This window comes from Aquarana catesbeiana, linkage group LG04 (genome assembly GCF_042186555.1).
Source record: "Aquarana catesbeiana isolate 2022-GZ linkage group LG04, ASM4218655v1, whole genome shotgun sequence".
Taxonomy (NCBI): domain Eukaryota; kingdom Metazoa; phylum Chordata; class Amphibia; order Anura; family Ranidae; genus Aquarana; species Aquarana catesbeiana.
In genome coordinates, this window is record NC_133327.1 from 457,699,976 (window position 1) to 457,724,797 (window position 24,822).

Consider the following 24,822-nt stretch of genomic DNA (forward strand, 5'->3'; position numbering starts at 1 on the left):
GGGGGGCGATCGGGGGGGGATCGGGGGTGTAAAGTATGCCTGGCATGTTCTACTGTGTGTGTGTGTTGTGCACTTACATGTCTTCTCTCCTCGGCGCTGGAACGGAAACTGCCAAGCCGAGGAGAGATGACATCACATCCTCTGCCTGTGTGAAACTACACACAGGCAGGGGAGGATTCCGATTGGCTGGGAGCGATCGCGAGGGGGGGGCCACGATCGGATGGTCTCCCCCTCGCCTCCCGACGCTCCCAGTCAAATGCCGACCGCCGCTGGCACCGGGGGGGGGGTCCGATCGGACCCCCCGCCCGCGGGAGGCAGATCACGTACAGGTACGTGATTCTGCCTGCCCGTGCCATTCTGCCGCCGTATATGTGCGTTAGGCGGTCGGCAAGTGGTTTAAGGACCAAGCCTCTTTTTGAAATTTGTTGTTTACAAGTTAAAAACATTTTTTTTGCTAGAAAATTACTTAGAACCCTCAAACATTATACATTTTTTTTTTAACACCCTAGAGAATAAAATGGCGGTCGTTGTGATACTTTCTGTCACACTGTATTTGCGCAACTGTCTTACTGTCTCACTTTTTTTGGAAAAAATACACTTTTTTAATTAAAAAATAAGACAACAGTAAAGTTAGCCCAATTTTTTTTTATATTGTGAAAGATAATGTTATGCCGAGTAAATTGATACCCAACATGTCGCGCTTGAAAATTGCACCCGCTCGTGGAATGGTGACAAATTTTACCCTTAAAAATCTCCATAGGTGACGTTTTAAAAAGTCTACAGGTTGCATGTTTTGAGTTACAGAGGAGGGCTAGAATTATTGCTCTCACTCTACCGATCTCGCTGAGTGGTTTGAACACCGTTTTCATATGCGGTGCTACTCACGTATGCGTTTGCTTCTGCACGGGAGCTCGGCGGGACGGGGCGTGTTTAAAAAAAAATAAAAATTTTCTTATTTATTTTACTTTTAATTTTTTATTTTTACACTGTTCTTTTAAAAAAAAATGTGTCACTTTTATTTCTATTACAAGGAATGTAAACATCCCTTCTAATAGAAAAAAAGCATGACAGGAACTCTTAAATATGAGATCTGGGGTCAAAAAGACCTCAGATCTCATATTTACACAAAAATGCAATAAAAAAATGAATAAAAATTTTTTTGTCATTAAAGAGCTATGGGCGGAAGTGACGTTCTGACGTCGCTTCCGCCCTGCAATGATATGGAGATGGCTGGGGGCCATCTTCCCCTCACTCATCTCCATGTCACACAAGGGACAGCATCCAATTGCCTCCACCGTTGCCGACGGCTCCAGTAAGCGGCAGAGTGCACCGGAGCGCGGCGAGAGGGGGGCTCATCTTCCGCCACTGATGAAAGTGATCTCGCTGCGAATCCGCCGCAGAGACCACTATTATCGGAGACCAAACCGCCGGCCGAAGAAGAGAATACCGGGGTTATGGCAGCTAGCTGCTGCCATAACAACGATATTCCTCTTCAAATTTAGGACGTATATAGGCGTGCGGCAGTCCGGAAGTGGTTAAGCTCAGCCACCCTATGTTAGGTTATTGTTGTTCAACTGTTCATTCTACAAAACATGTTCTCAATGTGTATTTTTATGTTGTACCATGTTTTGCTTACTGTTTATATCCTCTGCGTGGGATTATTACAGCTATATTTGCTTTTCATATATTTCAATAAGAAAATTGTACCAGAAAAAGATATATTTCCATCAACCAATAGTAAAAAAAAAAAAAAAACCTATCAAACTAAATGTTTGCACTTCAGCTCAATTAATACACTCCACTGCCAATTCACCAGTAGATTTGACTCTGTTATCTTTATCCACAAAAAATATAAAATAAAGACAGTTCTGGCAAGCAAATACAAATTTTACATGTAGCATTGGGCTGGGCTCTTTAAAAAAATTTCCCAGAAGTGCTGACAAAATAAACAAAGAAAGGACTTTTTTTTTTCTTCTCTCCTGTGATGGACAGCTGCAGGGAGAGAGGGAGCTGGACTGTGCACTGACTGGCTGCTGCTACAGTTGAAGAGGACCTGCCCCAAGCACCCCAGAGAAAGGAGGACTCCTGATTAGCTGCCTAAGCCAGGCTGGTTCCCAATTGGCTGTGGGACGCTTTTAAGCCCCACCATCACTGAGAGAAGCAGGAGATCCATGTGGCATCTGATTAGAAGGCTTTGGGACCCATTTAGAGGCCTGGGAACCACTTGGAAGAGGAGTGCCTGGCCAGAACAATTTATCCCCAGGAAGTGTTCTGTGAGTAGAGAAACAGAATTGAGAACTTTCTGTGACTGTTATTACATAGTTGCCAACATTGTAAAAAAAATTATAGGGACACTTTTTTGTCTGTAGACAGAGTCTTATTATAATTAGAGGGTGTGACATAGCAGGGAAAGAAAAATGCGGTGAGGTTCTCTGCAGCGAAAAACCAGCATGGTTTAAACGTAATATTGGGCGTGGCTTAAATGGGCGTGGCTCAAATGGGTGTGGTTAGAGTCTGAAAAGAACCAGGGATGGAGGGAGAAAGAGAGAGGAGGAGAGAGAGAAAGAAACAGGAAGGGAAGGAGAGAGAAGGAAGGAAAGAAAGAGGGATGGAGGGACAGCAGGCCCAGATCCTACACCACAATAGAAATATGTGTATTACAGAAAGTTTAACAATCAGCAGATAAAGATACTCCAAACACCTGGTGTTAGTGCTTCAATCGTCACGGCTCCATGGTTGTTATGGTGTCAGGATGATTGAAGCGCATTATTTCTATTATTACATTGTAATATAAAATGAAATGGTTCCACTCACCATAATGCAGAATCAGTGGGAGCCCTGAGCGTGTCACTTGCCATGTCACCTGCCACCAGATGCCATCAGGTGTCCCCAGCAGAGTCCCTCCTTACATCAGGTGTCCCCAACAGAGTCCTTCCTTACATCAGGTGTCCCCAGCAGAGTCCCGCCTTACATCAGGTGCCCCCAGCAGAGTCCCTGTCTGAATCAGGTGTCCCCAGCAGAGTCCCTCCTTACATCAGGTTTCCCCATCGGAGTCCCTCCTTACATCAGGTGTTCCCATCAGAGTCCCTCTTTACATCAGGTGTCCCCATCAGAGTGTTTCCTTACATCAGGCATTTAAAGCGGAGTCTCTCCTTACATCAGGTGCCCCCAGCAAAGTCCCTCCATACATCAGGTGTCCACAGCGAAGTCCCTCTTTACATCAGGTGTCCCCAGTGGAGTCTCCGCCGCCATTACAGAAGACCAGCTCTCGTATAACAGGTCACTCACCGAGGGGGAACAAGAGGCGGAGCTGGCCGGTGGCTGCCAATAGAAATGGACCTGCCGCCAACCCCCTGCCCCGCGGCCTTTTCCACAACACGTCACAGACCGGCAGCAGCCTGGGGGGTGGGGGGTTGGCGGCTTTGGTCCAGTAGTCCCAAAGAGCTCGCCACCTGCCTCTTATCCCGTGTGTAGTATCTAGCAAGAACAGCTACTCACAGCAGTGGTGATGAGCAGCTGTTTGTGTTATGAAAACTGTGCTGCCCCCACAACACATGCCTCATCCCGCTCCCCATGTACATAGTGTAGAGGGTCAGCCTCGCGCAGGGTGAAGAAGGGGTTAATCGAAGAGGGCAGGTACTTCCCCTTCAGACCTGCTTGTTGTCAGCTGGGCTGAAAGTGTCAGAGGAGAGCTGTTTGAGTAGGAGAGAGACACAGCAGCACGCTGTCTGAAAAGTTCCATTGCTGGATTGTGTACTTGCTGGGTAAGCTTAACCACATAAAAGACTGTAGCTCTGATTAGAGCCATGAACTATTGCCTGTAAGCCTGTATGCTGCGGAACTGTGAGCTTTACCTGTGTGCACAACTGTGTGACAAGACAGCCTGTCGTGTCTTCTGTTTGTTTTTGCCAGTTTGCTGAATAAAGCCATTTTTATTTTTACTGGACTGTCTCTGAGCCACTCACCCCTCTGATCCCCTACAATAAATTACACTGTAAGCTGCTGGAGTGCGGGATTTCTGTTGTCAGGGTGCCTGTTGCTGCAGTGTGTCAGGGAGAAGTCCGCCATGTCTGAATCATGGGGTCTGTGCTGAGGGACAGCCGGGGATGTATGGTCTGCACCCTCCACGCTACTCCACTGGGCTGATGGAACAATCAAAGAGGGTCGGGTGGCCACCCACAGGGAGGAGAAATACTCAGAACATACATTGAGCCAATGCAGGGGGGGAGATGACAGAGGGAGGGGTGATCCTGCTGCTCACACTGCTCACTCTCACAGGGAACCAACACAGAGGCAGAAAGGTGTAAATGCTGCCCAATGCTGTGTCAAATGCCTAGCAGCAGTGGAGACGGCAACCATCAGGATGGAGGGAGGCTGCCTGTGACACTCACCCGGCCAGGAGCAATTGCTTTGGCGCCGCCCCCCTGGAAAATGCCGCCCAAGACATATGCCTCCAGGGCCAGAATGGTAGAATTAGGATGGCGAGAAACTCTTCCTTCGCAATCTTTAGCAAGGACCTCATGATTAGTGGGATTGGAGGATACAGATACACTAGGGGAAAGTGCCACTGAATTGAGAAGGCGTCCTGAGCTAATGCCTCGTTTCATCTGAACTTTGTCACAAATTTTTGGCACTTGCCCATTCTTTGGTGTTGCCATCGGGTCTATGCCAGGTGTCCCGCATCTGGCAAAGACTGACTCCAAATAGCGTCTGTTGATTGACCATTTTCTGTTGCTGGGAAACTTCCGGCTTAGTTGGTCTGCCTTTTGGTTTTGCTTGCCTGGAATGTAGACTGCTGTTAGAGCTTCCACATGAGTCTCAGCCCAGCAGAAAATCTCAGATACTAGTTGGAGTAAGGGCAGACTTTTGGTTCCCCCTGTCAGGCTATATAGGCTACTGCTGTCTGGTTGTCTAGTCTCAGCTTGACTAGGGCTCCCCGAATCACTTCTTCGAAAGCCAACAGGGCCATGTATGCCACTTGCAGTTCCAGGAGATTAGAGTGTCTGGTCTCCGTCATCTGCCATCTGCCTTAAACCTGCCTTCCAAGACAGTGAGCACCCAAGCCCCGGAGGCTGGTGCTCGAGGTTATCAAAATCCATTCTCCTGAGCTGAGAGGCATGCCTTGTGACAGGGTCTCCGGCAAAGTCCATCAAGCTAAACCCTGTCGAAACTGCACTGATAAAAGGATCTTCTGGTCCAATGACCGTCTGTCCTATTGACCCAGGAAGGACATTTGAAAAGCTCTTATATGAGATCTCGCCCATGGCACTGCTGGGATAGCTGCAGTGAATATCCCCAATATCGTCATACATTCCCTTATCGAGAGTGTTGGGGATCCCATCACGCTGTAGACGCAGGCCTTCAGTTCGTGTTAAATATCGTACCTAGGTATTCCATCTGTTGGGAGGGAATGAGATTGCTCTTCTGGTTGTTTATCAGCCATCCAAAATTGGACAAGATCCCTGTTACCCTGTTGTGTTGTCTTGCAAGCTCACCGCTTGAGTGGACCACAATAAAGATATTGTCTAGTTAATAAAAGATCTTTATCACCTGCATACTGATAAACGCTACAGTAGCTAGTAGTATCTTGGAGAAGACTCTGGGTGCTGTGTTGATCCTGAAGGGCAAACACCTGAATTGATAATGTATTCCCCTACTATGAATCTGAGGTATTTCTAATGATGTCTGTGGATTGGCACATGCAACTATGCATTTGCTAAATCAATTGAAATCAGCCAGTCTCGTGGTTGAATTACTGATATAATTGTATAGAATGATTCCATCTTGAACCTTCTCGGATCGATAAACTGATTCAAGGAACTCAGATCCAACACTGGTCTGAGCTCTCCAGAGGCTTTGGGTACCAAGAAGATTGGTGAATATACTTCTTTCCCTTGTTGACTTGAAGGACTGGCTTAACTGCCTAATTCTGACATAATTCAGTCACATATTCTTGTAAAAACTCGCTTTCTTCCTATCTTGTGGCCAATGCATCCAGGCAAAAATATTTGGTGGTTTCTCCCAAAATGTTATCCTGTATCTGTGCCTTACTGTTCACTGGACCCAGTGGTCCCTGACCTTCACCGTCTATACCCTCAAGAATATTGCCAGTCTGGCTCCCACTTGGAGGGGCCTTGACGGACTGACCATCAAAAAGGTTTCTCTGTCTTAAAGAAGACAGGCCTGTCCTGCTCTGGACTTTACACCCAGCAAGAAGGAACTTTGTGTACCTATCTATAGTGGTCTAGTGTATTCCCAGCCTGGCCTGTACGATCTGTCTACCTTGGCCCTTCTGAAATCAGACTGTCCTGACTAAAAGGGTTGCTGTCCTTTCCTTTCCTTGATGTCTGAGGTAGGAGACCCGATTCCCCACCTGTGACCCGCTTAATTGCCTATTCCAGAGTCTTCCCAAACAGCATATTGCCATTATATGGGATGTTGCATAACACCTGTTTTGATGCCCTGTCCTTGGTCCAGTGTTGCAACCAAAGCGTTCTTTTCGCTGTTACTGAGTGTGCCATAAATCTTGCCAGCAGTTTTACCAGGTCTATAGAAGACTCAGCTAAGAAGGCTGCCATCATGTTGGGCTCTTCATGATAATCTTTGCTGTCTCAACTCCTGCATGCAGTGCTGTCTCCACATTAGAGACCCAAATTTCTAAAGCTCTCGAGATAGATGTTAAGGCTATAGATGGACAACAGGCTGCTCCAGGGACCGCATAAATCTTCTTAAGATCGCCATCTGCTCGCCTATCGATTGGGTCCCTGAACATGGCGGAGTTTTCTAGAGCGAGAGACATATGTCTTGCCAGTCGCTGTAGGGCTGCATCTACCCCCAGTCCCGACTCCCAAAAAGCGGCATCAGAGGGTTTGAATGGATATAATTTGGCAAACTGATTCTGGCTTTCCTCTCCAGTTTTTCCCATTTGTCTTCCATTAATTCACAGATTTCCTCTATGAAAGGAAAAGAAGCTCCTTGCTTCCTAAGGTTTGGAAAAACATTTTTTACCTTCTGTGGAGGTTCTGATTCCAATCTTTGGCCTCCTTTATGGCTGTATTATATTTGTCAATCAGATGAAAATCAAACAAATGTTAGGGCATATCCTCTGATTCAGAAGATGATCCTGACGAAATCTCCCAAACCTTTGGAGATCTTTGGCCTTGATCTGTGGAAGTACTTGCTTTAGGTTCCTACTTTAAATCGTTTGCGCTGGAGATCAAGTGTATGCTTTTGAACACTACCACCTTTAACTCTCCGTGCCTCTGTTTCCTTGTCCGTCGCCACATCTGTCATGCATTCGGCACATAAAAGTTCCCCGGGAACTGACACGCCACACAGGCTCAGCAAAGGCCATCTTACAGTCACCCTGTCCGTCTTGGTTCCACTTCTGGAATAGTGGACGAGCGGATTCTCTGTTTAGAATGAGACCCCTATTGTGAAGATTTAGATTGGTGGTGGGACTTCTCTTTCTGTTGTTGTCTTTTTTTAGGGCTTCTGCTCCTAAAAAGATTAAGCAACACGTCAGACACGTGTGCAGCACTCTTTTCCTCTATAGTCCCATGTAGCCCCCTCCTACCTTTCCCCAAATCTCTGTGCCTGTTGTGGCTGTGGCAAGCTCATGGCTAAGAACGAAACAAAAGATCTTTTTAGAAAACATTAACTAGGTTAATTAACTATCCAAAATTCTCTTTTTCTCTCCCTGCTTATTTCTTTTCTTTTTTTTTTTTATTTCACTGCCTCTTTAAAACGTCGGCCATCTTACCTGCTGCAAGCAAGCTGGAAGCCTGAAAGATGGCAGAGAGACCGGTCTAGCAGCTTCAGAGAAGGTACCGCAAACCTGGCTGGGAGCAAAAAAGAGAGGGAGAGTGCGAGAGATAAGTTCTCTTCCCTAGATTCCAGACGCCGCCCAGGTGTACAGGCTTACCGGATACAATGGAGATAATAGCCTCGGTGTTCGGCGCCGCTGTGGCTTCTGGATTTATTAGCATGCTAGTTGCCCAGCAAAGCGTGCTCCCTCCTTCTGTGCCCCCCCCCCGTGACATCATCCGTCATGACAGAAAGCCAGGAATAGTGGCTGGCGTGACTCCTAATGCTGGGGAAATGAGACAGCAGCAAAGTAAGTATTTTTCTTCTGCTCGCCACAGCCAGGATGAATCTAGTATTATTTAAACACATAAATGCCCGCAGCACCGGCACCGAGGGCTTCCAGTGTATTAAAAGGATTTACCTCTATTCTTTCTGGATCTTCCAACCCCAGGAGAGGCTGAACCTAGGGGGGAATGTTCGGTAGGGGGTGAAGCTGGAGTACTTTGGATCAGGTGGCCTGGCAGCCAAAGAAAAGTGAACAAGAGGGGGAGGGGAGGAGCTGATTTTATTAAGCTGGAACAAGGTGGTCCTGAGGGTTAAAAGGAGGAGTTAACCCAAAGTGTGCTGACTTGAGGACGACTAGGAAAGTACAATGCACCGGTTGACTTATCTTGAGGGAAATAGTGATCAGTTATGCTGGATATTTTTGACTGATCCACCTGCAATACCATCTACATGTACTATAGATTCGGGTTATCCTATTACGTGTATGTTTAAAGGGGCATCATTCAATTAAAGTTCTACTGATAGTCATGCCATACATCTGACCACATTCTTATGTTTATTCAGTTATTTAATTTAGACTCTTCTTACTAGAGTGTGAAATTTACCATCCAGTAAAAGGCATCCAGTCTAATTAACAAGCACTTGCTGAATTGGTTCACTAAAGGAAAATGTATAGTAATGCTTCCAGGCTAATGTTGCTTTCTGTAAGCTTTAATAAAATGTAATGTTACAGTTTAATGAAAAAAAAAGAGAAAGAGCACTGCCTTTGTTTTTACATTTTTTGCACAATCTATCTTTATTTTTCAAAAAGAATTAAAGATAAATTCACGAAATTCTTTTTGAGAAATATACAGTTTCTAAATAAAAAAAATATGTTGATGCCCATTTCAAAGAAGTGTACAGGGGGTCCCCTAGTTACAAACATCCGACTTACAAACGACTCCTACTTACAAACGGAGGGAGACAACAGGAAGTGAGATGAAATCTACCCCTAGGAAGGGAAATTCTCTCCTGTAAGAGCTATTATGGGGAAAATGTACCTCCACTGATGCTTTATCACCAATCCTTGTTTCTACAACAGCCCAAAATTTTCAAAATCCAATTGTCATTGGGACAGAAAGTGAGGTGAAATCTTCTGAACAGGGGCACACACAGCAAAACAAATGTTACAGAGGTGATAACCCTTCCCTATGCTATCCAAAAAGCTTAAAAATTGTTTTTTTGGCTGGAGCTACACTTAAAAAATGTACCTGTTCCGACTTACAAACAGATTCAACTTAAGAACAAACCTACAGTCCCTATCTTGTTTGTAACCCGGGGACCCCCTGTATACTGAAAGAAATATGTAGTTTGCCATTGCTGACTTTCTTCTGAAAAAGATCAGAGACATGTCTCCTATTAGGTAGATGTCTCTTCTTTCCTGTCTCAAAAGAAAGCATGAGAAGGAGCAAATATCTAGATGGTTGTCAACAGAACTTATTTCCCTTTTGGAAGATTTCCCCTGTATTTTTGATGTAGTAAAAATTCGAAAATGTTGAATCTCCTATAATTTTCAGTTCAAGTGACAGTGGTCACCAGGACAAGTGAATTTCACCAACAGGGACACAGACAGCTGACAAAGGGAACACAAAAACCTGGTAAAAGTTCTAACCCTTCAACATTCTATACAAAATTTATAAAACACATTTTTAAATGATATTGATTTCATTTTAATCTTGCAAATATAACATATTGCATATAAATATTTCATATTTACTAAAATCGCCTATCAGGTATAGAGCTATACTCCTTTTCACATGTTTAACTTTAACTGCATTGCTGAAAAATATTGTTTACAAAATTAAAGGTAAGATTACATACACAGCTGAATGATTCAGGACAGTTACACCTGTTGAGTCACTGACTCAGTGAAAAATCCTTTTCTCCAGAAGTTCATTGAAGCACATGCACAGATAATAACATTTACAAGTAGTAACTCCATTGTTGATCCAGGCAATATCGCATTGCCTTAGGGAATCAGGAAGGTATTTTCTACCCTGTTGGAGCAAATTTGACCATGCTTTATATTGTTTTTTTTTCTGAATCAACTGTTGAGTATAGGGTTCTGTGAACGGAGGGTTTTGATTTATTTAGCTATTTATTTTGGTTGAACATGATCGACCTGTGTCTTTTTTCCACATATGTGACTGAGAATACACAGTATTGTGTTCTTCAACTTGTTGATAAGCTGCCACCTACAGGAGGTTTGAAAACCATGCACTTCAATAAAGAAAAGGGAGTTAAGGTCTGGAGTGACCACTGTGACACCTCCATCCCTAATAATGCACAAAAAGAGACAAGTAGCCCTGGGACTTTGAATGAGGCGGGAGAGATTTGGCACACGTTCACAAAAAAGTACAATAAAATCAATTTATTAATTACAAAATGTTGTGTAACAGAACGGGAACAGCAGTGATTGTGCTTTACCTGGCATAATAGCCAATGTTCACAGCATAAGTAAAAACAGATATCAATTCATTACAATTATTATACATCCATAAACAACAGCGATATTCATTGTAAGTTGCTAAGCCAGTAGATACACATACATCATAAGGAGTAGAAAATGCATATCAATAAATTGGAGCAGTATGTGAGCATAACACAAACAGAGATACCCAACAAATATGAGCATACAGGAAGCATCGATAGTGCCCTACGTGTTTCGCGAGACTCTGCTCGCTCTTCAGGGGCAGATGCATGATTATTGTATCTGTAACAGAAGTAATGGAAATAGTGTGTGTGTGTCAATGAATAATATAAATAGGGACAGAAGGAATGGTTGGCAAGAGAGGTCAGGGGAAGAGAGACCTCATACCTACCAGTACACTGGACTGGGTCACCAAACGCTGGGTATCAAGATGGCGGCAGTGAAGTATATCCAGTTCGGGAGCTGAGGGGACGTAGCAACCAAAAGCCGCAGCAGGAGGAAATCACAATGAATGGCATGGTCTGTATGGGGGTACTCGGTCAATGGTCTCAGATGTGCCCATGAACATATCTAGAAAGTGTGTATAGAGATGCACAAGTCTCAAGAGGCATAATGAGAGCAAAATAAGTGTACGGTAGTAAATTCTAATGCTTGGAATTCATATACAATTGTATAGATTGAAATGAATTAAGCTTATTGTGTTTCATACATATATATAAACTAGTGATCCTCATAGTGTAAGTCAATCACTCAGATCGATGGGTGCATAACCAGGTATCGCACGGTTTAAAAAGATTCGGAATCTATGCATATGCATAACCAGGTATCGCACGGTTTAAAAAGATTCGGAATCTATGCACCCACCGATCTGAGTGATTGACTTACACTATGAGGATTCCTTGTTTCTCCATACATATGGATTTGTTCCGGTGGATACTTATGTAAAGAACAACGTGGATCTAGTTGGAAGGGGATCGCTGAACCTGAGAGGGGGATTCCGGGTCTCCAGGATTCCGGCCACAAGATTTATTCATGCCCTTCACCCCTGCAGGGGTTGGGCTTTCTGGTGAGTGAGGGCACAAGAGGGGGCCTGCCAAACACGGATACACTAACATTGAAATTCGCTGGGGATTACATACCTGTCTGATATACCTTCACTGGACAATTTACATTGGCCGATTTTGATTGTATCACATACACCAACTTATTTAATACTTGTTTGATTCCACATATCTATTACTCTCATTTTTCGATTAATTCACCTCAAATTACACTTTTTTTATCAACATTTTTTACTATTTATATCAGTAAGATCACAGATGTTTATTTGGCCCATTTACATATATTTTTTATGTATTGTCTATGGTATTGGGCACGTGAGTGCGTTTTTTAAATGCTGATATTACTTTTTATGTCATCTTTATCCATCTTGTACCATGTATGATTTTGTATCTTTTCACTTATGGTAGTGACTTGCATATTCACACTTCATGTAATATATGTAATGGATTAACTTACAGGATTTTAGTCAGATTCTCTCACATAGTTTGCTGTGGACTTTGGTGCACACTGCACATTTATTGTACATTAATTTTTCACATTTTTTATTCACATTTTCACATTCCCATTTTCTGGTGGGTTGTGTTTTTGCGTTTTTTGATTTTTCCATTATCTGTGAACAGCGCCATTCCCCTATTAGAACATTTTTGTTATGTGGATTTCACTTCGGTGTTTCCATTTTGCTTGGGGGGGGCTGCAGTTCCTTGCTAATACTGATCCTAAGCGCGGAATATTTGATTTTTATCTTTTTAAGAAATATCTGGTAACTCTTGCATTTTTCTCCTTATTTTGGGCCATCCATTTGAGTGGGGCATGGTCAGTTAGGAGCCTAAACTGTCGCACTAACAGATAATATTTTAAACTTTCAAGAGCCCATTTGATGGCTAGACATTCCCATTCTACAATGGCGTACCTTTTTTCAGCAGGGGTCAATTTTCTGCTTAAGAATGCTATGGGGTGTTCCTCCCCATTTACCACTTGGGGCAATACTGCACCTAATCCCACTTCTGAAGCATCCGTCTGCACTATAAATTCCTGTGTGAAATGGGGTGATTAAGACTGGGCTATTACACAGAGCTGTCTTTAGGCTCTGGAAAGCTTTCTCAGCTTCTGGGGACCAAGATACTCCTGTGGACTTCCCCCCTTGGTAAAATCTGTAAGGGGAGCGGCCAATGTAGCAAAATTGGGGACAAACCTTCTGTAATAGCCTACTAACCCCAAAAAAGCCCTGACCTGTTTTTTATTCAGGGGTCTTAGCGAACTTTGGATTGCTTGGATCTTTGTGAGTTGGGGCTTTGCTATCCCCCTGCCAATAATGTACCATAGATACCGGGCCTCCTATAATCCCACAGCACACTTCTTAGGATTGGCTGTCAGACCCTCACCCTGTTGGGCGTTAATAACAGCCTACACTTTAGGTAAGTGGCTCTCCCAATCTGCACTAAAAATTACCACATCATCTAAATACACAGATGCATAGGCTTGGTGGGGTTTAAGGATGCGATCCATCATCCTCTGAAAAGTGGCTGGGGCCCCATGTAGGCCGAATGGCATCCTCTTGTACTGCCAGTGGCCCTCAGGAGTGGAAAAGGCTGTCTTCTCTTTTGCACGTTTTGTAAGTGGTATTTGCCAATACCCCTTCGTAAGGTCCAGGGTGCCTGGACCATAAGGGATTCTCTGTCTTTCCAGGGCTTCAATAGATTGACATGGTAGATTTGGTAGGGTTTCCTTTTACCAGGCTGATGTACTCTATAGTTAACTTCTCCCACCTGTTCTACGACCTCGTATGGCCCTTGACATTTTACCAGAAATTTCCTCTCCACCTTAGGTAACAGCACAAGAACTCTGTCACCAGGGTTAAAGGTTCGGATCCTGGCGGAACGGTTATAGACTCTAGCCTGAGCCTGCTGAGCCTGTTGTAAGTGGTACTTAACAATGGGCATGACTTTTCCAATCCGGTCTTGCATTTGAGCAATATGTTCCACTACACTTTTGAGCGGGGTTGCCTCTTGTTCCCAGGTCTCTTTTGCTATATCTAATAGGCCCCTTGGGTGACTGCCATACAGCAACTCGAAAGGGGAAAAGCCGGTGGAGGCTTGGGGTACCTCCCGTATAGCGAACATGAAATAGCGCAAGAGGCAGTCCCAGTCCCTACCATCTGTCGCTACCACTTGCTTTAACATTTCTTTCAGCGTTTTGTTGAACCTTTTGTGGGTGGTACACAGAAGTGCGTAAGTGATTCATTTTAAACAATTTACATAACTCTTTAGTAACCTTGATGTCCCCCAAGAACATGAGAATGTGCCAGGTCCAGTACCATGCGTCTAGCAACTGTTCAAGTCTCTCTCCTCGAATTTCATTTTCCATAGCAAAATGTCGGAATATAGCCTCCTTCCCTGGCTCTTGGGTACCCCATTTATCACTTTTACCTGTTCCCTTGCCATGCCAAAGTTTTCCCGGGTCGTGGGCAGGTCCGGCAGGTCTAACTCTGGATGGGAGTTCTCTGTGTCACCTGCAAGGACCTCCAAGGGAAAATGGACAGACTCTTTCTCTTCGTTCTGCTCCTCCAACGGTTCTGGGCAGTAGGAATCCAATCTCGCTGGGGGCCTTGCTCCCTTGGCGTTATCCCATAAATCCCAGAAAAAAGGGATGTCTCGTCCAAGGACAGTGTTATACATGAGATTTGGAACTACTCCAACCTCATGGTTTATAGTGCCACAGGGAAATTCGATAGATACAATGGCCATGGGGTAGCACTTGGTATCCCCATGAATACAAACCACACCCATTAGCTGTCGCTGCAACTTTTGGGGGTTCACGATGCTGGCATGCACTAGAGTTACTAGACTGCCAGAATCCAGCAAGGCAGTCATCTGGCAACCGTCCACTTTAATGACACAAATTTTTTTCTCATTGCCCCCTGGCTCTTGTGGGGTGTCTCCTGGTGTAGCAACAAAACAGCTTTTCTGGGTCATACTGTAATCCATAGATTCCTGGTTTAGCGGACAACTGACGGCCAGGTGCACGGGTTCTTGGCAACACCAGTACACTATAGGACCCCGGTCCTGGCAGGTCTCCCTTTGGTGATTGAGCCTCTTCACTCCTTGCGCCTCAGGAACCTCCATCGCATTTACTTCCCTTTTCCCCCACTTTAGGGTGGGATCGCTTTTTCCCGGGTTGGTGGGCTTCTATCTCTTGGAGAAGGATTCTGTGGGTACTACACCCTGAAGAAAATCCTCAGAACATAAGTACCACTCCACGAGGGCCACCAATTCATTGGCATCAGCTCTCCCGGCAAACTCTTGTATAGGGGTTGGAAGGGCTCTCACAAAGCGGTCTACTACGACTCTCTCCAAGATTTGGGCAGGGGTGATGACCTCTGGCTGTAACCACATGTGAGGTGTATGAGGTCATATGGTCATCTGGGACCTTGCAGGTTGGTCCACCTTAAATTGCCAAGCATGGACGCGCTGAGCTCTCACAGCCATTGTTACGCCAAGGCGGGCCAGAATCTCAGTTTTCAGGATTTCATATTGCCGGGCCTCAGCAGCATTTAGATCAAAATAGGCCTTCTGTTAGTCCCTAATAAAAAAGGGAGCAAGGACCTCAGCCCATTGGTCCAGGGGTAGCCCGTTCACACTCTGCCACCCTCTCAAAAACCGTGAGGAAAGCCTCCACATCATCCTCCATTCTCTTATCAGTTTACTGGTACCAGTGAATTAATAATAAAATAAAAGAAAAACAAATATTTTCTTATGCCGCGTACACACGACCGGTCTTTCTGTCGGACTGAACTCCGAAGGACTTTTTCATGGAGTTCCGCCGAAATGGACTTGCCTACATACGATCACACCAAAGTCTGACCGTCTAGAACGCGGTGACGTACACCAGGTCTGACAGGACTATAAAACAGAAGTTCAGTTAGCTAGTGCACCACCCTTTGGGCCCCTTCTGCTAATTTCGTGTTTATCTCGTGTTAGTAGAACTTTGGTGAGAGACGATTCGCGCTTTTCAGACTCGTGTTTTTTCAGATCGTTTAACTGTTGTTCAGTTTGTGCTTGTGGTGTTGGTATCTGCTTTTCAGTGCGTGTAGTGAGTTCGCATTTGTTAATTCAGTGCGTTCTTGTTTGCTCGTTGCTGATTTTCAGCTCGCTCTTCACAGGCCTTGCTGTTCTTCAGTGCGTTCTGTTCTGACCAGTTCGTTCTGACCAGCCGACTGTTTTGAAGCCATGTTGCGTGTATGTACTCGTCGTAGAGTTCGTGCTTTGCTTGGGCTTGGTGTTGTAGTTAATTCTTCGACCCAGGCCCAGTCCATGAACAGGGTGGGGAGGAGTTCATGGACCAAGAATTGGTTACTCCAGCGTGACCAAATCTCTCACATGCCTTTGCTTTGTGAGATCCAGGAGAATAATCCTGATTTCAGGAACTTTCTCAGGATGACTACCCCATTTTTCACATCTGTTGGCTTTGCTGACCCCTTATATCAGCAGGCAGGATACATGCATGAGGCAAGCTATCACTCGGGAGCAGAGGCTAGTCGACCACGTTGCGATACTTGGCGACTGGGAGAAGCCTGCAGGACCTCAAGTTCTCGACAGGCATCTCCCCCCAGGCTCTGGGGATCATTATCCCAGAGACTTGTTCTGCTATAATTCAGGTCCTGCAGAAGGACTATATTAAGGTAAGATTTATCCTTTAACATCACATTTTATTGTATTTAATGTTTGCTAATGTATTGTATTTCTTTCCTCAATCCCTAATTACCATGATTGCAATATGCTGTGAATGTCCCCTTTGTCCTCATGCATGCTGTAATCTTTTAATGCTCCTTTTTTGTCCATCATGCATATTTGCCTTCACTAACCTCCCCAGCATGCTATTCTGGGCCCATATCCACCTAGTCTAGTCACTTAACAATGTATTTTGTCAGCCATTGTAGTGCTTTACCCTAAACACCCCCTTAAAATGTTTCCAAATGGTCTGTGTGTCCTTAAATTAATTTATAAGCCCCCCACTTAAAATGTTTCCAAATGGTCTGTGTGTCCTAAATTAATTTATAATCCCCCCCTTAAAATGTTTCCAAATGGGCTGTGTGTCCATAATCCCCCCTTAAAATGTTTCCAAATGGTCTGTGTGTCCTTAGATTAATTTATAGCCCCCCCTTTAAAATGTTTCCAAATGGTCTGTGTGTCCTTAAATTAATTTATAACCCCCCCCCCCCCCAAATTGTTTCAATAGGCCATCAGAGGTAGTGAAGAATCTGATAAGTGGGCCTTATAGTTTAGTTTTTAAATAATACTTAAAATAAATGTTATACTGATGTTGGGCAAGAATGTTTTTTTGTGTAATGTGCTTGCAATGTTATGTGCAAAAGTACTTATATTTTTTTCACTTGTTTGACTCCCAAGTTTCCTTCAACGCCACTGTGGCATCCCATTTTGCCACCCTTTGGGACTTTCCCAACTGTGGAAGGGCTATAGATGGGAAGCACGTCCACATTGTGCCACCACCCCATTCGGGTCATACTATTTTAATTATAAGGGGTTTCATAGTATCGTGTTAATGGCGGTGGTGTCGGCACAATATGAATTTCTGTATGTGGACGTGGGGAAGAATGGCCGGATGTCGGATGGAGAAGTCTTCACCCAGACAGAGTTCTACCAGCGTCTCCAGAGTGGTGGCCTGAGATTGCCACCTGATGCGGATAATGTGGAAGGACTCCCCTTTGTCTTCATTGCAGATGAAGCCTTCGGTCTGGGCGAGCACCTGATGAGGCCATTCATTGACACACCGTGTGCATCTTCAAAATTTGGCTTTTAAAATTGTAAAAAATTAAAAGCACAGAATGTGGTCATCTAAAAAGGAAATGAAGAACATGATCGATTTCGTTTTAGGAAAAAAGGGATTAAATTCTCCCCAAACCATTGATCATTTTCTTCATTTCCTGCTGCATGATGTCCAGGCGATTGCGCATTCCATCAATCTCCCCATTCCAGGCCATAATCTGGCCAATGAGTCTTTGGGCGCTGTCGCTTGTAAATGGTTCGGCCGCTTCCCCTTCCACAACCAGCACATCACCTAAAATTGATGAAAAACATGTATTTAGAAATATGCAGGCATACATAGATTACCTGAAGTTGGGGTGTCAGACACTCACCATGTGGGGTGCACATCTTGCCCACTTTCTCCACCTCTCCTTCCTCAAGATCCTTGGGGGGGCTTGGGCTAATTTGCCAATCAGGTTGGCGATGTCGGGGTTCCCTGGTATCCTCTTACCTGAGTCTTTTCTCCCCTATGAGAATGAAACAAAAGGTATACTTAGCACACAGATATTTGAGTCCAGAAATAGGAATATGAAACATTGCTTTGAAGTGGTGTACAGTTGTCTGTTTGGGCAGAGATCCAAGTTGAAGACATGATTAAAACTCCCTTTTAACCAAGCTAGAATACTTACCTTTTTTGGCCAAGTTTCACAGATAGAGACACCCCAAGTATCCACTGGAGCACCTGTGTCAGGAAAGGTCTCCTCCGATGGTAATATTGATCATTTGGCATGCAGTTTGGAGCTGTCAGAAGAGCTTTTTCCTGCTGATATTCTGTCACCTTTGGGCCGCAGTACTGGCGTCCACCAGTGGAGGAATCCTGGCAGTGTGGAGCAGGTATTCCTCTCTGCAGACAGGTGTCACCTGACCTTAATTAGCAGCTGCAGTATAAATACCCGGCAAGTGCACACTTATGTTGCCCTGGTATTGTCATTGAGCCCTGACCTGCAGCCTGCATCCTGTATCCTGTTACTCTGATCCTGAAACCTGATTCCTGAACCTGAAGCCTGATTCCTGAACCTGAAGCCTGATTCCTGGAACCTGTCGATCTTGTTTCCTGTCTATTACCTGAACCCTGGACCGAGCCTTGTACCTGACCCGTCCCTCCTGTGATCCATCCATCCTCTCTTGTCCTGTTGTTTCCCTTCCCAGCTACTGATCTCCTGTTTATGACCCTGGCCTGGCCTGACTACGATTCCGGTACTCCCTTTTGCTACATATGCTGGTTGTGTATTATCACTGTTTGGTTGTTTGGCTTGTTCACTCTGTATTGGTGGTGTGTTCACATGTATATGCATTTACCTTAATAAACTTACTTTCACCTATTTATGTCTGGTTCACTCTGTTGCAGTCCACACAGTTCTGGTCACATCTGGTTTATGACAACCTGTGTGGGTTACCCTAAAAAATGTATTCTGGTGTCCAACACTAGTGCTCCTGAGTCCAGATGTGTAAACAGCTGCCGAGTGTCCTCTCCTTACATTCCACTGAATGAAGTTTTCTATTCATTCTAGTTTCAAAACATCTAGACAACAATGTCCTAAACTTCTTTTAATAAGACAAAATAACAAGACCAAAATGTTGTTGAAACCCTGTATCAACTAAATACACTGTATATATTTTCAAAAAAGTTTCCTACAAACGATGTTTCCTACGAACGATTAGTGTGTCCACGAACATGAAGGTAGCCATTTAAAACTGTACAACAGTAAAGAAAAGCACATGGAGCAGCATGCAAGTTAATAATCAGAATAGGAACACACGACAAGTACTTACTTTTCTAAAGCACTTTCTTTATTGTTCTGTACTGATTCGGCTCCCTCAGTTTAAGGTCGGACCAGCATTTCCTTAATTGGTCTTTGGAGCTGCGTACCCCAAAATTCTGCTGCAGAGTCTTCACAACTTTTGACATGATTTTGGCCTTGACTTTTGACATGAATTTAGCTGGGTGTACTGTCCATGCTTCCCATCATAATCGTTCCTCCGCAAGATGTCCACCATCTCCACCATGTCTTCAAAGGCCATATTGGAGGCTTTAAATCTCTTCTTTCCGGATCGGGACATTTCGGGCTCCGGGCTTTCCTCGTTACTGGAATAATTTCCAAACACCTGCTGTGTCTCCGCCATGTTGCTCCTACTGCGCACTGTAGAGAGAAGGGGCGGGAATATTCGTGAAAAAGAACGTCAGGGGCGGGCGACGCAGGCGGAGTTTCACGCATGAGCAGTGTATATAAAGCTAACATGCATGTACGTGCCCGAGGAAAGAGGAACGGAAGTTACGAGCGTCCGAAACGAAGGTAATTTTTTTTTACTATTTTGGAACATCAGTCGCCTATACTGCTTAACCACTTCAGCCCCGGAAGGATTTACCCCCTTCCTGACCAGAGCACTTTTTACAATTTGGCACTGCGTCGCTTTAACTGCTAATTGCGCGGTCATGCAATGCTGTAACCAAACAAAATTTGCGTCCTTTTCTTCCCACAAATAGAGCTTTCTTTTGATGGTATTTGATCACCTCTGCCGTTTTTATTTTTTGCGCTATACACGGAAAAAGACCGAAAATTTTGAAAAAAAATGATATTTTCTACTTTTTGTTCTAAAAAAAATCCAATAAACTCAATTTTAGTCATACATTTAGGCCAAAATGTATTTGGCCACATGTCTTTGGTAAAAAAAATGTCAATAAGTGTATATTTATTGGTTTGCGCAAAAGTTATAGCGCCTACAATCTAGGGTATATTTTCTGGAATTTACACAGCCTTTAATTTATGACTGCCTATGTCGTTTCTTGAGGTGCTAAAATGGCAGGGCAGTACAAAACCCCCACAAATGACCCCATTTTGGAAAGTAGACACCCCAAGGAAATTGCTGAGAGGCATGTTGAGCCCATTGAATATTCATTTTTTTTGTCCCAAGTGATTGAATAATGACAAAAAAAAAAAAAAAAAATTACAAAAAGTTGTCACTAAATGATATATTGCTCACACAGGCCATGGGCATATGTGGAATTGCACCCCAAAATACATTTAGCTGCTTCTCCTGAGTATGGGGATACCACATGTGTGGGACTTTTTGGGAGCCTAGCCGCATACGGGGCCCCGAAAACCAATCACTGCCTTCAGGATTTCTAAGGGCGTACATTTTTGATTTTACTCCTCACTACCTATCACAGTTTTGAAGGCCATAAAATGCCCAGATGGCACAAACCCCCCCCCCCAATGACCCCATTTTGGAAAGTAGACACCCCAAGCTATTTGCTGAGAGGCATGTTGAGTCCATGGAATATTTTATATTTTGACACAAGTTGCGGGAAAGTGACAATTTATTATTTTTTTTTTTTTTTTTTTGCACAAAGTTGTCACTAAATGATATATTGCTCACACAGGTCATGGGCATATGTGGAATTGCACCCCAAAATACATTCTGCTGCTTCTCTTGAGTACGGGGATACCACATGTGTGGGACTTTTTAGGAGCCTAGCCGCGTACGGGACCCCGAAAACCAATCACCGCCTTCAGGATTTCTAAGGGTGTACATTTTTGATTTCACTCTTCACTGCCTATCACAGTTTCGGAGGTCATGGAATGCCCAGGTGGCACAAACCCCCCCAAATGACCCCATTTTGGAAAGTAGACACCCCAAGCTATTTGCTGAGAGGCATGGTGAGTATTTTGCAGCTCTCATTTGTTTTTGAAAATGAAGAAAGACAAAAAAAAAATTTTTTTTTTCTTTTTTTAATTTTCAAAACTTTGTGACAAAAAGTGAGGTCTGCAAAATACTCACTATACCGCTCAGCAAATAGCTTTGGGTGTCTACTTTCCAAAATGGGGTCATTTGGGGGGGGTTTGTGCCACCTGGGCATTCCATGGCCTCCGAGACTGTGATAGGCAGTGAAGAGTGAAATCAAAAATTTACGCCCTTAGAAAGCCTGAAGGCGGTGCTTGGTTTTCGGGGTCCCATACGCGGCTAGGCTCCCAAAAAGTCTCACACATGTGGTATCCCCGTACTCAGGAGAAGCAACAGAATGTATTTTGGGGTGTAATTTCACATATTCCCATGGCATGTTTGAGCAATATATAATTTAGTGACAACTTTGTGCAAAAAAAAAAAAAAAAAAAAAATTTGTCTCTTTCCCACAACTTGTGTCACAATATAAAATATTCCATGGACTCGACATGCCTCTCAGCAAATAGCTTGGGGTGTCTACTTTCCAAAATGGGGTCATTTGGGGGGGGTTTGAACTGTCCTGGCATTTTATGCACAACATTTAGAAGCTTATGTCACACATCACCCACTCTTCTAACCACTTGAAGACAAAGCCCTTTCTGACACTTTTTGATTACATGAAAAAATTATTTTTTTTTGCAAGAAAATTACTTTGAACCCCCACACATTATATATTTTTTTAAAGCAAATGCCCTACAGATTAAAATGGTGGGTGTTTAATTTTTTTTTTTCACACAGTATTTGCGCAGCGATTTTTCAAACGCATTTTTTGGGGAAAAAACACACTTTTTTACATTTTAATGCACTAAAACACACTATATTGCCCAAATGTTTGATGAAATAAAAAAGATGATCTTAGGCCGAGTACATGGATACCAAACATGACATGCTTTACAATTGCGCACAAACGTGCAGTGGCAACAAAATAAATACATTTTTAAAAGCCTTTAAAAGCCTTTACAGGTTACCACTTTAGATTTACAGAGGAGGTCTACTGCTAAAATTACTGCCCTCGATCTGACCGTCGCGGTGATATCTCACATGCATGGTGCAATTGCTGTTTACATTTGACGCCAGACCGACGCTTGCGTTCACCTTAGCGCGAGAGCAGGGGGGACAGGGGTGCTTTTTTTTTTTTTTTTTTTTTTCTTTATTATTTTTTTGCTTTTTTATCTTATTTTAAAACTGTTCCTTTCATTTTTTTTTTTTTTTTATCATTTTTACTGTTATCTCAGGGAATGTAAATATCCCCTATGATAGCAATAGGTAGTGACAGGTACTCTTTTTTGAAAAAATTGGGGTCTATTAGACCCTAGATTTCTCCTCTGCCCTCAAAGCATCTGACCACACCAAGATCGGTGTGATAAAATGCTTCCCCAATTTCCCAATGGCGCTATTTACATCCGGCGAAATCGAAGTCATAAAATGCTCGTAGCTTCCGGTTTCTTAGGCCATAGAGATGTTTGGAGCCACTCTGGTCTCTGATCAGCTCTATGGTCAGCTGGCTGAATCACCGGCTGCATTCTCAGGTTCCCTGTTGAGACAGGAGAGCCAGAGAAAAACACGGAAGACGATGGGGGGGGGGGCATTCTCTCCCACTGCTTGTAAAAGCAGTCTAGAGGCTAATTAGCCGCTAGGATTGCTTTTACATGAAAGCCGACCGCTGGCTGAAAAGAATGATACCAAGATGATACCTAAACCTGCAAGCATCATTCTGGTATAACCACTCAAAGTCGTGAATGCTGTACCTGAAGACAAAAAAATGGTTAACAATAAAGCACAGTAAACGGTAAAGTATAAAAAATTGCATACCTGAAAAGCAAACATGATAAAACATAATAACAATAAAACATTGCAGAATAGAATACAGTAAAAAAGAGCAGAACAATAGAGAGAATAGAGAGAGAGAGAATAGAGAGAGAACAATAAAACGACAACTATTATTTTTTATTTTATATTTTTGTTTGTGTTTTTTTTTTTTTTTTTTACACTTTTTTTGTAACTGTAACTTTTATAACTGTAACCGGTTCCAGGTTCGGGTCTCTCAAAATGCGATGGCATCTTGGGAGACCCTGTGAAAGTGTGTCCTAGTCTGTGCAATGCTGTACCCTACGCTAATACTCAGCTAGTGAATGGTAGCGTTCAAAACATTCACCAATGCAAAGACCAGGATTGTCAGGACAGGAGGGACAATAATAGGGTGTCACGCCTATATCCGCGCTTGCTGCAGACACATCTTTTTTGGGGGGATTCATTGGGTAGGGGTACTCGGGAGGACATAAAGAAAATGCCTCTCATGCAGCCGACTGCATTTGGTTGGCGATGTGAATGGGGGAAGTACGGGCGCTGCAGAAGTGGTGGGTTCCCAATTAGGATTGGCGAATGCAGCAGGAAGGGCATTATGGGCACGACGGGCCTGTGTTTGTCTTCTTGGTGGCAGCGGGACACTACTTGTGCTTGCCACCTCACCAGCTTGAACTGCACTTATGGGACTCGCCACGTCACCAAGTGTTACTGCAGTGCTGGTTTGACTACGACCGGGGTGTACTAGGCCGCTGGCGCTTGCCAGTTCACCAAAACGCTACCAATAAAACTGTTAACGATCGCAGGGATCAGGCCTGACTCTGCGAACGCTGCAGTTATGCATTTAGTGTTTTGTAAGTGACAGTGATCGATCGATACTGCACTTGGGTGGGCTGGGCTGGGCCGGGCGGAGGGGCAAAACACAGGTGCTAGCAGGTATCTGGGCTGATCCCACTAACACTGCGTTTTTGGGAACCCTAAACTGCTGGGGATGCCAGTATAGATCTGATCGGATCAGATCAGATATTGATCAGTTCAGATACTATACCACTAAGGGAGGTGTACGGTGCGTGCGTGGGTGTTAGCGCTACTGGCACTAACCTGACGCTGCCTGGGGCTGGTGCTTGCCAGTTCACCAAAACGCTACCAAAAAAACTGTTAGCGATCGCAGGGATCAGGCCTGACTCTGCGAACGCTGCAGTTATGCGTTTAGTGTTTTGTAAGTGACAGTGATCGATCGATACTGCACTTGGGTGGGCTGGGCCGGGCCGGGCGGAGGGGCAAAACGCAGGTGCTAGCAGGTATCTGGGCTGATCCCGCTAACACTGCGTTTTTGGGAATCCTAAACTGCTAGGGACGCTAGTATAGATCTGATCGGATCAGATATTGATGCGTTCAGATACTATACCACTAAGGGAGGTGTACGGTGCGTGGGTGTTAGCGCTACTGGCACTAACCTGACGCTGCCTGGGGCTGGTGCTTGCCAGTTCACCAAAACGCTACCAAAAAAACTGTTAGCGATCGCAGGGATCAGGCCTGACTCTGCGAACGCTGCAGTTATGCGTTTAGTGTTTTGTAAGTGACCGTGATCGATCGATACTGCACTTGGGTGGGCTGGGCCGAGCCGGGCGGAGGGGCAAAACGCAGGTGCTAGCAGGTATCTGGGCTGATCCCGCTAACACTGTGTTTTTGGGAACCCTAAACTGCTGGGGACGCTAGTATAGATCTGATCGGATCAGATATTGATCCGTACAGATACTATACCACTAAGGGAGGCGTATGCTGCGTGCGTGGGTGTTAGCAGTACTGGCGCTAATCTGACGCTGCCTGGGGCAACGCATATCACCGCCG